The sequence below is a fragment of the Nyctereutes procyonoides genome, unplaced genomic scaffold, assembly GCF_905146905.1.
Source record: "Nyctereutes procyonoides isolate TBG_1078 unplaced genomic scaffold, NYPRO_anot_genome, whole genome shotgun sequence".
NCBI lineage: Eukaryota > Metazoa > Chordata > Mammalia > Carnivora > Canidae > Nyctereutes > Nyctereutes procyonoides.
Window position 1 is genome coordinate 21,495,794 of NW_026575035.1, and position 11,723 is coordinate 21,507,516.

The following is an 11,723-nucleotide window of genomic DNA, read 5'->3' on the forward strand; positions in this document are numbered from 1 at the left end:
TGATAGAATGCATATGATAGAACTATACATCTGTGACATCCCCCAAAACTAAATTAATAAAAAAATTAACAATAAGAGAATTTAGCACGACAATTTTAAGTTGTTATTTTTTCAAATAGCCCTCACATACAAAACAAGCATCAATTAAAATATATAATGGAAAAGAAGACTACTTAGATACAGAAAAAAATCACGCATAAACTGAGCAAGATTAGGAGATATATAAAACTTACATGAGAAAAAGCATAAAGGACTCCTAAAAACTATAAGGTTTACTGAAAGATGGAAAGACGGGCAGTATGTCTTGGTAGAAAAACTTGTGCTGTAAAGACATCAGTGTTCCCTGGGGTGATTTATAAGCTTAATGCCATCTCAGAAAATATTAACAGATATTTTTTTTCCTGGAGCTGGACAAGATGGATATAAAGTTCATTGGAAGAAAAATCAAGCAAGAATAACTACAAACACCCTGGAAAAGGAACACAATGAGTCAGATTGAGTGGAGAAACTATTCCTACTATGTATGAAATGACATTATAAATTACTGTTAGAGTAGTATAAATCTATATAACTAAAAATGGAATGAAATTGATTCATGAATACCAAGGCAGACTAATAGAATAAAACAGAAAATACAGAATAGACATAGTTGCATGTGAAAATTTAGTATATGAGAAAGGCAAAACCTCAAAGCAATGGGGAAAGGATGGACTTCTTCATAAAGTAATATTGGAATAACTGAATAGCTCTATGGGAAATTATAAAATAGAATCTCTTCATTACATTCAAATAGGTTAGAGATTTAAATATAGGAAATAAAACCATACAAATATGAGAAGAAAAGGAGCGAATTCCTTCATTACCTGAAAATGCACAAAGCTTCCCCAGTTATGACTCAAAGCACAGAAGCAACAAGGGAAAGTATTGATAAATTTAGCCATATAAAATTAAAACACATTTGCAGAAGCAAAGTGCAAGACAAATGACGAACTAGGGGAATAGATTTGCAACACATTTCACAGACATGGACAAACAGCTAATGTCCCTAATATATAAAGAGCTTCTAAAAGTAGAGAAGCTAGAGAAAGAGGTAACAATTAAAAATTCTTAGAAAAAGAAATGCAAATAGCCTTTAAACATATAACAAGATGTTCAGCCTTGTTCATGGAAAATATATGTAAATTAAAATCTACTCTTCTGACAGCTAGGACAAAAATCCAAATACTTCACAGTATACCCACCACTCCCTTACCCCTCCAATGTTCCACCAGTAGCTACAACAGGTACAAGGAGAAATAAATGGATACAAAGATCTATGTGAAATTCTTTACATTCCAGATGAATTCCTAATTCTGATAAATTCAGAAATTAGTCAGTTGTGAGGCTAAACTGTTTTCCTTAAGTGCTACCCACTGGCTGATCAACAGATACTCCTGAACATAGTTCAAAAGCTAGAATAATTTCTTACTAAAATTCTTCAATAGTTGTGTTTTAGCCCCTCAACCTCTTCACAACTGCGATTATTACTGTACATTTCTTATTTTTTTCGGAACCTAAACTGGAGTTTCCTGGTTCCTTCTGATGGTATCCAATGCTGCCAATAACCACAATGTTGATGTCTCTATCAAGGATAGGAAAACCCTGCCCCCCATATGGCTCTCTCTATGGAGCAGAAATAATTTTGACATTAGGCCTTGTCTACAGTCCAGTGGCACTATAAAACTTCACAGCAAGCAACCAGGTGTCATTTTGCCATGTTTATTTGATCCTACAAGTCAAATGAAGTTGTAGGAAGATGTGGCTTACCACCTTTCAGGAGGCTGAATACCAACACAGGACCCTCCCCTCTGAGGACAAGTGACATTGTAATGAAATTACTCTGAAAGGGGACAAAGTATAAAAAGGCAAAAGTAAATGTTCTCACCATAAACACCTTACCTCAACTGGACAAAGTTGGAATGCAAAGGGAATTTCCTAAAATGTGCACTTCTATAATTCAATCTGGTGCACTTAATTGGGGATTTTCAGGATAATTGGCTCTTGTGGACATTTAAAAGCAAAATAGCCAGCTCTGTTAATGGAAGATCAGGTGTTGGGCCTTTCAAAATAATATTCACAGTCATTAAGACGGTTCTAGGAAGAGCACTACTGGACAACGTGGTGCCCATGAACCAGAACCGTGAGATTAAACAGACGGGCATAGCATCACCGGCCTCCACCAGCTGCCTCCACCAGAATAGGAAGCTCCCAGGGTCTTAATAGGCCTTTCCAGAACTCCTGTCCAGGTCCCCATCCTTTGGCAAAGAAAGAGAAAGAAGATGTATGGCTTCTCTCTGAACTGAAGGCAAACTTGAAAATAAAGTCCTCTGAAATATGGAGTACTCTGATGGTTCCTAGCTGGACGTATCTGTAACTTTAGGATTTCTTCTGTTTTCAAGTATGGCGACTTTCAACTGTGCTATCCCCTCAGGCTGTCACATGCACTTAGACTCACGGCAGTAAAATCAAAGAACAGCTTGCTGGATGGCATCACTCTTAGTAGCCAAGAATAAAGTCTTTATTTTCTCCACTGATCACTGTCCAAGTTTACTTTTGACAGGTCCCACTAGCTGGAGTTCGCCATCTTGGCCTATTACACATGATTACTTCCTTCCAAACACCATCACATGCCTTAAGCCCACATTGGCAGAAACAAAGAAATCTGTGATCAGAAACCATAGGGTTAGCGGTGCTATGGATGGATGGTTGCAGCAGAACTACAGGAGCTGCCGTAACGAAGCAGCATCGCTTTTCCAGTGGGGAGTAAAAACTCAGACAGACCTATGGTGAGAAAAGCCCAAGTAAACCTTTCTTCCAAAACCTATACTTTACTTTTTAAGAGATGTGTTGTAAGAACCCTTCCTATCATATTTGACAACTTTTCCTCACAGGGCTCATTCTGAAGCATCAAAAATTCATTTCCAGGGCTTTTGTGCAGCAAGAGGCAAAACACAGTCACATTACAAACATTGTCACACTCAGGGGAAAATGCAGCAGAGTGGTTCACAAAGCCACTCGGCGGTATCATCTGCCATATAATTTCTCAATTCCTTATTACTCCCACCACTGAAAGGTACAATTACACTTCCATCCTCCTTCGCTACTGCAAACAGTGTGCATGGAGGCACCCTTCCTTCATTAGCTGTAATCACGCGCCTTGAGTAACTGAGGAAATTGCTCACCTCTAAGGAGCAAGGCAGTTTTCATAAAGGTGAAATGGACTTTTCTTTGAATTAATGTAACATTCTCTTCATCAATCTCTGATTCTTATTTCTTGTTCCTACTTACTTATTATTCTAGGTCTCATTGAGGAGTATTTGAGGGTGCTGCTATGCCCAAGCTGGTGTTGGACTGTTTAGGTCTGCCTACAGAGTGCAAATGTATGCAATTCAACAGTTCTATAAAGATCTACCTGGATGTGGGCTTTGTTACTGATACAGAATGAAGAAGAAGTCACTGATGTGGTGGAAATTCCATCCCATTCAGGAATATGAGAAGCAGCATTAGATGAAAGAAAATTACAACTGGTTTTGGACCTCTTTTTAGCTTTATCTCCAATGTGATTTTTTTCAATTGAGATGGAATTGACATAGGACATTATATCAGTTTCAGACGTACAACATAATGATTTGATAGCTGTGTGCTCCACAAAGTGAGCACCATGGTAAGTCTAGTTAACATCCTTTCCAGTTGTATTTTTAGTGAACAGCACAGAGGTCTCATCTGCAGATGCCACACGTATTTCTCTGTATGGATGTCTTAGTGAGTTTCCTTGTGAAGGTGGCTTCTTATTTTAAAAAATGTTAGTGCTTTATCTTTTTATGAAGAGATCCACTGTACAGAGGAGAATTGGCACTGATTGCAGACATGTTCTTTGGAAACATGGTCAAGCTGTTATTTCAAAGACAAAGCTGAAATTCAAATAGAGGCTTTACAGAGAGCCACGTGCTAGGACGTGTTTCAGCTCCTCAGAAGATTATTCAAGACCAAAGTAGCAACGCCCGCACTTGCCCAAAAGACAGTGTATCAAGGTGTGTTTTTATCAGGCTGTTTCCTAAACCCAGGGAGTAAAATGATTCTAGTGGTACAGACAATATGCTTCTAAACATATTTGCTTATTTGCAGGTGAAAATTCTCACTAACTGCTTATCACAGGATACCTATTCCATTATAAACATCTTACGAATAATAGTCAATAAATATTTGTTGAGTTATATTGAGCTTAATTAGTTGAAATCTAAGGAAAAGTTTTTGGATGCCACCAGTAATGCTTCACAAAATAGTATATTGTTTTCTAAAGAAAAAAGAAAAAAATGCAGGGCCAGTCTTCTACAAACATTTTTTCTTAAATACTGTAGTTTTCAGCCAACAACAGAGGACCTATTACTAGAAATAAATAAACTTGGACTTTTAGAAACGTGACTGTAGAGGGATATATATTCCTGCACAGCAGTTTGCCAGAGACTTCCGGGTGGTAGAGAATAAACGCTTCCTGCCCCCACCCTGTGCCCATTCTCTGCTCAAACTTGAGTAGTCTGCTCCTGCACTTACAGAATTGAAGAACAAGGCTGTCTTGAGGCAAAAACAATCTGCAGGCATTTTACCTGTCAAAAAGCTGAGCATCTGCTTTTCTCCCTCCACCAACCCCTCACCCTCCCTTTCTGGGAGCAGAAGGCCACCTCCCCATCTCTCCTTTCCTCCCTCTTAGACATAGAAGAAGCATCTCTTAAGAGAGTTGATGAAAGAGTTTTGAATCCAGCTATTTCTTAGAATTCAAATCTCCACAGCCCTAAATAGTCAACTACTCTGTGCATGTGGTTTACAGTTTGCTGTGTTTTCCCTTCCCTTAGGTCTATTCACATTGCTTCAACAAGTTGGCCTCAGTTTTTTTCAGTGCCGAAGGAGAGGCTGAACTAGAAACTCCATGCCTGAACTCCATGCCCACTCCTTCCCTGGGCCTCAGCACAGAGGGTCTTTCAAAAAATACTTGGACTTCAGTTCAATTCAACAAAGAATCAAATGCCTGTTCCATGTGCAACATAGTGTTAAGCACCCTGAAGAGGAGAGGCATGAGTACAGTTCAGAGGAGTCTCAAAAGTTCCCAGTCTCCACTCTGTTGAGTGCCAGGTGGGACTAGGAATGAGCTATGCAAGCATCAGATATCGAGATCCCCGTGTGCAAAAAGAGAAAGAGAGATACAAATATAAACTCAGAAAAGTTAAGTAAAAACTACATGCTTTATTTTTTTAACTTTTTTTAACTACGTGCTTTATTATATAAATTAATAATATCATTTATAATTCATGCTTATTAAAAAATCTAGAGGCAATAATGACCCTTATAAGCAGATAATGCTTTCTGAATAATATTTATCACTAAAATGAATTAGGATTTCTTGGACAAATGGTCAGTTTCAGGTTTAAGGCAGGGTATGGACGAGAGTCTGAGACATCTATTATGCTAGAAGGCAAAGAAGCTACGGGAGGTAGTGTCAAACACAGGACTAACTTGAAGAAACTGCTGCTAGCCATTGAACACCAAAAATATTATTAATGCATAGTTTGCAACATATCAAATATGTAAAATCCCTGAGTTCTTATCATTCCAAAATGATAATGCCCCACATAATGGTAATGACAATTGCCAGGGTACTGATTTATTATTATAAAAAATTGAAAATGAAGGCACTTAACTTGCCTTTCTTATATGCATTGTATTTTAGAGTAGATGAATAGTTGATGAGGAAAAGTTATTTACATAAGAGTTCCAATCAGTACATGCAGGAAAAACATGGCAAAATAAAAAATCAGAACTTTAGAGTCCTTACTGGCATCATTGATTTGGGCAATGGTAGTCCAAACCCTTAGGTGAGAAGCTGATGGGGAATTTTATAATGGTCACTTACATTATCTAAAGTCACCAGCCAATTTTAACTTACTAGAAGTGGAATAAAAAGGTGTTACTATCACTTGATGTGATGCAATTTGTAAGTTCATAATACCCTCCATGACATATTCGAGCCCCCCAAAAAACTTATAATCAAATTGAGCCTCTATATACATCTGTTATTTATAGGGCGTATATACAATATATATTGAACAACACCTCGAGGTTGAAATTAGCTGAGTCCACAGTATAAAAAATTTTACAGAAAAATTACTTGATTTTTTTTAATCCATAAATAGCAGAAAAAATAAGTGTGGAGATTTATTAAACGGTAGAAAAAAATCTTTCAGGACATAGCCCAGCAAATGAAATACAGTCTCCTTATTTTGACTCTAATTTGAAAAGGAAAAACAACCATTAGAAGTAACGTTTTAGAGAAAAATTGAATGTAGAATATATGTAGGGTAATTTTGGGATATCATTGTTAAATTTATTAAGCATGATGATGGTATTTCATAACTGTTAGAAATATATACAGAAGTATTTGTAGGAGAAATGATATGGTCTGGGATTTATTTTGAAATACCTAACAATTATCTCTTTCTGCCATCTTTCTATGATGCCATAACGTTGAGAGTGAATGTCCTGGCAGCTGTTCTCAAGAGCATTAACACTGCTGAAAGGAGAGGTAAATGCCAGGCTCTCATTAGGCCACACTCCAAAGTCATTGTCCAGTTTCCAACTGTGATGATGAAGCATGGTTTTATTGGCAAATTTGAAATCACTGATGATCACAGAGCTGGGAAAATTGTTGTGAACCCCATGGACAGGTTAAACAAGTGTAGAGTGATCAGCTCCAGATTTGACTAAGACTCAAAGATCTAGAAAAATGGCAGAACAATCTGCTCCCAACCCACCAGTTTGGTTTCACTGTACTGACAACCTCAACTGGCATCATGGACCATGAAGAAGCAAGATGAAAACACACAGGAGGGCAGATCCTGGGGGTTCCTTTTCTAGGGATGTAATACATAAGTGCAAATAAAATGCCTTAAAAAATACTTAACAATTAAAAAAGGAAAATAGATGAAACCAAGAAGAGGCAAAATGTTGGTAATGATTCAAGCTGGTATTCTGCATATGAAAGTTTACTTTTCTATTCTATACTTTCGTATATGATTGAATGTTTTTGCAGTAAAAAATTAAGTAAGCATAGATTATGTGGCACCTGAGTAAAGGGATGTATTACACAATATATGCATTGACAGGGCTGCACTATGTCCAAAATGATTCAGAATCATAACAAAGACGCATAATGGAAAAAACATTGAGCTGGAAGCTGGGCACTGGTTCCCATTTCTGATCTCCCTCTGAACATCTCTATAACCTTGAGCAAGTCATTTTCTTTCTCTGCATCTTAATATCCTCAGCTGTATAATAAATATTTGACTAAAAATTGACCTCTAGCAATGCTAGCCTCAGAGTGTCCTAAGGTTACACTAGACAATATATGGTGTGGCTCTCAGGGATCAGCCTGCCCTAAATTCAAGTTCACATGGTGTTCCAGATGTTCCAGATGTTTAGGATAGGAGATCCTTCATGAAAATTCCCCATGCAGTATCCAGCATATTATACATGCTCATTAACAATTCAACACCAGCAAAGTATTTTTAAATATGAATTCCAGGAGTAGAAAAGTCCATGGTAACAGGATTTTCCTAATGTTACCCATATAATACCAGAACCAAGAATATAAATTAGATTTCTCAGCTTTTTCTTCCAAATAAACCAGGCTACATTGAAAAAAAAAGTAGCAAGAAATTTAATTTTTAAACTCAGGCAGAAAGTAGAAAAGGCAATAAACTTCAGGGCCTGAATCATAGAGTCCAGAAGATGCTGAAAGACACCGATGACAGGAACCAATGAGCCCAGCCCAAGAAAGCCAGTGAAGAAAAAGAAAAGCAGGCCAGAGGCAGGGCTCAGAGTTGGCATGAACACTCCATGCAAACCCAGGATCTGAGTTCATTCCAATAGTCACTCACTCCTCTGAGCTTTCAGGACTGGTGCTCTGACCACTGCTTCTTGCTTGCTCTCCTGCATCAAGCCACATGGAGAGACAGGGCAGACCCAACCTAACAGGCTGATTACAGTCCAACCTACAGGTCTGAGCCTTGGATTTGGCTGATGCCATAATAGAGGTGTTGTAAGCAGCGAAAGGGCTTTAGTTACTAGCCTGCTATGAACCTCAGTGACCTCAGTAACATTAAATATTTAATGAGCATCAATTATTTATGAGCCTATTCCAAGCATGTGGAACACACCAAAGCATCCTTCCAGTGAACTTGCCATCCAGACGTGCTGATGACTGAATACTTGAGTCTGAACTGGGTTTTAAAGAGAAAACACTAATAAAAATAAATAAATAAATAAATAAATAAATAAATAAATAAATAAATAAATAGAAAACACAGTACCCTACACACAATAATCAGTTGACCTATAATAAGCAAATAAATAAATGAGTAAATGAAAATAGATTGGAAATCAACATCTTATTTCTATCTTCCCCTATCACAACCTATGGACTGGATAGCAAGGGGCTGGGGCAGGGGAAAGAGATCTCTCACTTTTTTCTCTTGTCTTAGAGTTGAGAATTGGATTATCAGGCTGGAAAAAGAGAAACTGTAGCCCCTTCTTGATAATGGTTCAGTGTTCTTCCACACTGCTTCCCAAATGAGCATGTAGAGAATGACTCACTATGTAGGTCATCTTTCCAATACTATACTATGAATCGAAGAACAGATTAATAAGAAATAAATTTGTTTTACTATAAGTCTTAGTTAAGAGATAGAAATAGATGTTTTTATTTCCTAATACAGATTACAGATAAAAATAGCCACAAAACAGTTTAGGCAAAATATAATTAAGGAAAAGATTTAAGGAAGGTCCTTAGTTTTATGACAAAGAACAATCCATCTGTCTACTTATTAATGATAAGAGACAAAAATGCTTTCCATCCTTTATTAATAACAGTGGTATCAATTTCCATGTCCCAGTTATTCTGACCTCATTAAAACCCAAATGACTTCGGAGAAAGTCTTCTGGAGACTTGCTTTCCTAATCACAGATCAAAACCAATGATACCATATGAGGCCTTAATTCCCTAAATTGCCACACTCCCAGGAATTGACATGGTCATTTTTCTTTTTCTTCTTTCCCTCTGTTTTTGGATGGCAGGAAGGCCTATGTGGCAGGGCTAGAAACACTAAGATGTTTCCACACTGAAGAAGTCACCGAGGAAAGGCAGGAAGAAAAATGCCAAGTACTGCCTGTGTTAATCTCTCCACTCTTTACAGAAGGTAGTAAGGAATAACCCACCAGAGAAACCTCAAGAGTGGAAGTCAAGGGGTAATAATGGAAAGTGAAAAAATAAAAACAAGGAAACAAAATTCAGAACCTGTCGATGGATGGGTGCCTCTGCTATGATAAAGAAAGAGTCAGTAAGACATTACTTGCACACAGATCCAAGTCAACCCTGGCCAGTGGGATGGGCAGCTATCAGGAGATCGGTCTCTAAAAGGTGATGGTAGATGTGAGATGCAGACAAGAAAACATGAAGAGGGGAACATGCAGGGGAGGAAGATGAGCAAAGAAACAGGATAAAAGCCATGAGTGGGAAAGTTACTAAGAGTGAGGTACTTATGAGCAAAAAGGATACACTAAAAGAGAGTGAGGAAAATTAAGAAATCTGTGAAAGTTTGCTTAAAGCTGCCATCCATAAGCAAAAAAGGCCATTACATTAGGCTTGCCATACAATTACTATACAGCTGCCAGAAGTCCCACTGTTTTCTCAAAATTCCAATACATTTTCTTTAATTTCCGTGCAAAAGTTCATTCGATCCGCTAATTAAGTCTACCTGCAAGCACACCGGAAAAACACAGTAGCAGCATTTTGCTCGGTTTTCCTACATCTGACAGGTGGCTTCTCCCTGCATCTCTGAACATTGGTGATACCAACCTCCCAGAAAGCCAAATGTAGCAGACAATCCAAACAGCGGGCTGTTTTTCCTTGGTGTCAGTTCAGCTTCCTACAAACAAAATTAAGGCAGCATCTGGTTAGCAATTGAAAACACGTATCAAAGGGAGGAAGCCTAACTCAAAACAGATTTTTCTAACCATCCTCAATATACGTGTGTAGAAAGAATGTATCTTTTAGTTCTCTAACTGCAAATGTCAGTGATTATAAACATGTGTATCACAGCTTGCCAGCAATTTGTTCTTGCCCGTGAATGACGAGACCCATACAGAATCCAGGGCAGAATGTGGAACTCCCTTTGGCTTCAGCATGAAATACAGATATATAAATGGTGGTAACAGGAATGGACATGAAAATCCTCAGAATAACCCCTTATAGCCAAGCACGTTGGTCTCTACTAAATGCCTATCGTCTTCTACCAAGACTAAGACGGCTTAAAGAATGCAAACAGAACTAAGTTTATTTGAGAGAAAAATTAATTCCCAAGGACTGGTAAAAGGGAAATCATTTTTGGAAGAGGAGCTCAGAGGGAGGGAGGTCTGGGAAGCTGGAACATTCTGATACATCCTGGCCCTTCTTCCCTTTTTCAGCAACCTGCATGTGTCTCACATTTTGTTTCCCAAACAAGTGCTAGATTTTACCCCAGAAGGGAAAGAATTTATAAATGTACATTCTAAAGTCTTTTGTAAAGAAAAAATCTACTTTAGCATGCCTTAGAGCGTGTAAGACAAAATGAAAATGTTGTGGTTAGAGATGTTTCTGAATTAATATCAATAAATAGAATGATTGCCTGTTGGTTTCTGTTTCACCAAACAAAATATAGCTGCCAATTAAACCTTCTGTAAAAGTACTCCTTATGGACTTACTCAAGAGAACCAGAGTTATTTTGTTTGCAGAAGTGATTTCCTTGGGTATTGTTCACTTTCTGTGGCTGGAGTGAGGAATATTTGGTCCCTTTACTGAGCTTTCTATATGTATGCTCTATTGGATGAGGTGCTCTCCCCGGGAGAACATCCAGTCCCAAATTCTTGAGTGTCGTCAGGTCTAACTTAGCTCCTGGAGAGCCTTCCTCAACCTCTTATCCCCTGCAGGGCCATCCCCTTTCTCTGTGTGCTTATTCTCCAACATTGCAGCAACCAATTATATGTTGTCTCAGTTGGTTATAAAATTCTTTGCTTTATAAGTCTGTCTTCTTCAACCAGGTGGCAAGATGCTCATGGATGGAGGCCCGTTACACACTTCCCACATGTTACTGCAAAGTATGTTACACACTGCATTCCACTAAAATGGAACCAGAGATACAAGAAGCACTCAAATAAAAATGCTCTGTTCTCCATAAATCTCCAAGTGCATAATGGAACAGATATGCAGATTATCATGATATTTTCAAGCTACCTATTTGATGAGGGAAGAAAAAATATGCAACGTAAGGGAAAGGCTGTGCTGGGTTAGTGATTCTGATAACTCAGGGGCATATTTCCACAAGAAGATAAAGGTAGAGTTAATAAGTAAACCTAAAGGGCATCAACTATTTAACTGGGAAAGAGATCTAAATTGAAGGACAGAGATTTACATGGAGGGGGATGCAAGTGGCTGGAGGGGAATTTTTCAAAGAATTTTTTCATATTGCATGAAAATTGCAAGTTTCAAATAGGAGGATTCATCTTTCACTCTTCTGGAAAACAATTCAGCATGTGATTGAAAACATTGGAGGCCTAACTCTGGGAAACGAACTAGGGGCGGTGGAAGGGGAGTGACTGGG

At 38.1% G+C, this 11,723-nt stretch overlaps 1 pseudogene; it reads left to right on the forward strand.

The window, feature by feature from the left end:
- Window positions 1-6,480: 6,480 nt before the first annotated feature.
- On the forward strand, window positions 6,481-6,953 carry LOC129505249 (40S ribosomal protein S15a-like; annotated as a pseudogene).
- Window positions 6,954-11,723: the final 4,770 nt, after the last annotated feature.